Source organism: Nanorana parkeri, unplaced genomic scaffold (genome assembly GCF_000935625.1).
Source record: "Nanorana parkeri isolate BGI_ZX_2015 unplaced genomic scaffold, ASM93562v1 scaffold159, whole genome shotgun sequence".
Lineage (NCBI taxonomy): Eukaryota > Metazoa > Chordata > Amphibia > Anura > Dicroglossidae > Nanorana > Nanorana parkeri.
In genome coordinates, this window is record NW_017306427.1 from 1,483,594 (window position 1) to 1,487,931 (window position 4,338).

General features: G+C 42.3%; 1 protein-coding gene across 1 annotated transcript in view; it reads left to right on the forward strand.

The window, feature by feature from the left end:
* The window catches only part of LOC108785392 (contactin-associated protein-like 5), a 283,646-nt gene that overhangs the window by 173,680 nt on the left and 105,628 nt on the right, over positions 1-4,338 (forward strand). The gene's annotated exons all lie outside the window — the stretch shown is intronic.

The window sequence follows — 4,338 nt, forward strand, 5'->3', positions numbered from 1 at the left end:
TGGGGGAACACCAGGGGGTGGGGGCTGAGTCCGTTGGATGGCTTTGAAGTAGATATAAACCCCAGCTGAATAACAGTTGTATTATTAACATCTGTCATTTCACCTGATTTCACGTTTTTTTATTCTTTGTTGCATCTTACTATTACAGATCCCCCAAAACTCTTTTTGCAGGCCCTTGTGACAGGGTAACAATGCAGGAGCACGCTTGGGGGGAAAAGAACAGTGCATGCTGACGTTTTAAAATCTTTTTTTTTTTTTAGGTGAAAATAAATTTAAAACGACTTCTGCAGGGAACGGGCCTAAAAATGACATGTCTCTGAAATTTTAAATGCTCGGTTAACATTTACTGGATTCAACAGACCGGAAAACATACAATGTGGCAATTGCAAAAAATGTGGCACCCTGTCAGTCTGTACTCACTAACATACCCTATGGCTGAGGTCGCAGCCTCCAAATGTTACTTGCAGCCACTTAGCAAGTCTTTCTGTTGCCGTGTTAAGATTTTTTTTCCCGCTCTCCCTTGACAAACCCTTCAGGCTCACAGACATTCTTGTGTCATCTGGCTTTCCACTGCACGTTTGACATCTACATGCAGATTGTCAGGCACTGAAAATAATCAGATTCAGCAATGAAACTGTAACTGTGTTTTATGGTGTGTAAGGATATGTTGTGGTCATGTTTTTTACCTGCAGAGGTTGTATTAAAGTTATACATAGAAGAGCTTTTCTCAACCAGGGTTCTAAAGAACTCTGGAGTTGCTCCAGAGGTTGCTAGGTGGTTTCCTGAATCATGAGCGAATTCTTCCTCTCAAAAAAGCAACCATTGACACCAAAGGTCTTTATAGCTATCTGGATGTGGGGAATTATTTCCACTGTAAAGGGCATCCTTCCCAATAACCACTAATGTAAGAGACATTTTTCTAAGGGACCACCAGTATTGTGGGGCCCTTCTCCAACAGCCCTTCTCTCACTCAGCACCAAAGTAAGGGGCATTCTTCGCTCTGACAACCATGACCCTTCTCCCAATGAGCACTAATGTAAGGGTGTCCTCTCTCTGATAACCAATGTAAGGGAGCACTTCACGAATATCAGTGTAAGGGGGCCCTTCTCTCACTGTCCACCAAAGTAAGGGGCACTCTTCCCTCTGACAACCATTCTCCCAATGCCTACCTATGTAAGGAAGTCTTCTCTCTGACCACCAATGTAAGGGAGCATTTCACTAATAGCTAGTGTAAGAGGGCACTTCTCTCATTGACAACCAAAGTAGGGGCATTCTTCTCACTGACAACCATGACCCTTCTCCCAGTGGCCACCAATGTAAGAGATCCAACAGAGAAAACAAGGAGGGAAGCGCTACAAACTAAGTGAGAGGGCGTGTTACGGAGCCAGGGAGGAGGGAATGGGAAAAGGTTATAACAATGTAAGAGAGGCATCTCTCTGATCACCATGCAAGGTAGCATTTATTTAATAGCCAGTATAAGGGGGCCCTTCTCTCACTCCCACCAAAGTAAGAGGTATTCTTCTAATTGAAAACCATGGCCCTTCTCTCAATGACCACTAATGTAAGGAAATCCTCTTTCTGACCACCAGTGTAGGGGAACATTTCACAAATAGCCAGTGTAAGGGAGCCCTTCTCTCACTGATCACTAATGTAAGGGGCAGTCTTCTAATTTGCAACCAGTGTCCTTCTCCCAATGACCTCTAATGTAAGTCAGGATCATTGAGTATCATTTTGTTTTATTATTATTGAAAATAATGTTGTCATTTAGAGTAGCACTTGGTGTCAAATATACTAAGTAGAGCACAGAGTTAGAGATGGAGACAAAGATTCTTGTCTTTAGAATGTGTAAAATGCTTTAGTGTGCATAGTCTGGGCACAGGTTCACTTTGAAGTTCACCCGAGGTCGTCACTGCACAACCAGCTATATAAGCTATATAAATACCAGCCATGCTTCCTGTATCCTCAGCACCTTCTTAGTCTCTTTAATTCCAAATAACCAACAACACAGTGCCTCCTTCCTTGTCAACTTTGCCCAATACTCCCTATGCCTCTGCTGGGTTTGCAATAATTCGCCTCCGCAGGGGGGTTTTCCGCATATCTCTCCTCATAGGTCATATGTTCTACTTACTCCAATGCATAGACACTGTGATGAAGACAGCAAACTGATTTTCCTTATGCAATTCAAAAAGTAACTTTATTTATTATGATTTAGATTCACTTACACTTAAACAATCCAAGCTTCTGGCTTATCTATATACTGCAATGTCAAGAAACTAGGGGCCCACTCATTGCCCCCCCTCATTTATTACACTGCAGAGACAAGACACCACCTTAGGTCTTCCACCCTCCTTCTCAACCCCTCTCAGGCTTTGGGTGTTGTTCAAGCTTTTGAAACTTTTGTGCTGCCACTGCACCAAAACGTCCCAAAAATTGGACCTGCCACAACATTTTTAATGCAATGCTCTATGGTGCACTGCAATGCATGTGCATTACCTTAGTGCATTGGGGTGCTATTGGATCAGAGGGTGAACTTCAAGCCAAGTGCAAGTCTTCTGATATTAGCGGGAGAGGGTTCCCTGGAAAATGAAATTGCATTCCACTGAAACTACATTGTACATAATGGATAGATGTCATGGATATGCTGCAGGGGCAGGACGTTTTCATCAACAGGCTCCTTTTACAGCCACAGGCCCAACAATTTGCGGCACATTTTTCATCCAAATTTAGAGATAAAGAGATTTTTCAATTTACACTTTTATCTTTAATGTTTCCCTAATGTTCCTTCTTAATGATCTGTAGAAATTAAGAGAAAAAGAAAAACCCAAAACAAAGTTGCATATAAAATAACTATCAATAATTGTATACAAACACATCTAATGCAGCAAAGTGGTTTATTTTTGGAACAAAGATGATCTTGTGTCAGGGCAAAATGTTTATTTGGAAAAAATTGTGTAATTGAGTTCCAGGCAGCTCGTCAACTCAGTGAATAATTAATTAGCTGTTACTCTAAAACCCATAAAATGTGTCACATTAAAAGCGCAGCACAGAGGCTGCAGAGTCCTTGACAATGTTCAGCACTTTCTCAAGTGTTTGTTCAACAAGGGCCGACATTTATTACTTTGACTCCCGGAGTGTTCACCTGACCATTTCCCACCTCGACATCTTGAGTTTTGCGCCTGAACTGTCCCCTCCTTTAACTGCCACATGGGTAATTATGGCGGGACTAATTAAAGAAAAACATAACGCTGCAAATAACTTTAACTGTAACAAAAAAATCAGGGTCCATTTACGTTTGTGTGGCATGGGTCATTAGGACTTGTGCCGCATTAAGGCAGGTGATTGAAAATAATAGGCTGCTGACTCACCAAACCTCCCAAAAATCAGACATGCCACAAAAATGTTTTTTAACGTAATGCACCGTGTTGCATCGCCATGCATAATATATATGTGCATTGGCTTTGTATGTTGGAGTGCTGAATGGCACCACACTGTATCAATGCATGAAGCATCCATGCAAAAAAAAGTTTAAGGAGCCATTCACATTTATGCAGTGTGTTAATGCGTGTGCATTCGATCGCATTTTAATGTGCATTGCATTAGAGCAGCTTTTGAAAATCTTGTGCTGCCACTGCACCAAAACTGCACAAAAATTGGACCTGCCACAACATTTTTAATGCAATGCTCTATTGGGCACTGTCATACATTGCAGCACACTGCAACGCGTGTGCGTTACCTTGGTTTGGCACAGCCTTGATACTACTTTAGAATATAAATATGCTCCATATGCACCAAAACAAAAGGTGTGCAAAGTCTTTGTGCAATTTGTAGAGCAGCCGCAGCCTGAGTAGATGAGACTGTCTCCTGCCAGCATGCTGCGGGGAAGTACCCTTGCTATGCGTGGAAGCAGTGGTCTTAATGCAGAGGTCCAACATGCCCCCTCTAGAGAGAGCTAAAGATTTCCAGTTAATTAATCTCATACTACCAGCTGGCTGGAGAGCTCTGACTTAGGGAGCATATTGAATGTTTGCTGAGAGACCACTGCTTCTACACATAGCAAGGGTCCTTCTCAGTAGCATGCTGGTAGGGGAGAGGCTTTACTACTCTGGCTGTGGCTGCTTTCTAAAGCAAACAAACTATAAGACTTTGCACACATATTGCTTCAATCCACCTGGAATGCAGTTGTTTTAACTCCTGGGAGGAGTATCGAGGCAGGAAGCTATGTAGAGTACACTGCAGGCTCCTTCCACCAGCAATGGTGTGCCTGCATTGCATAGAGAAGCACATAAAGTTTGTAATGAAAGTGGAAAGGCTCTATTTAAAAATGTTGTTAACTTTTTA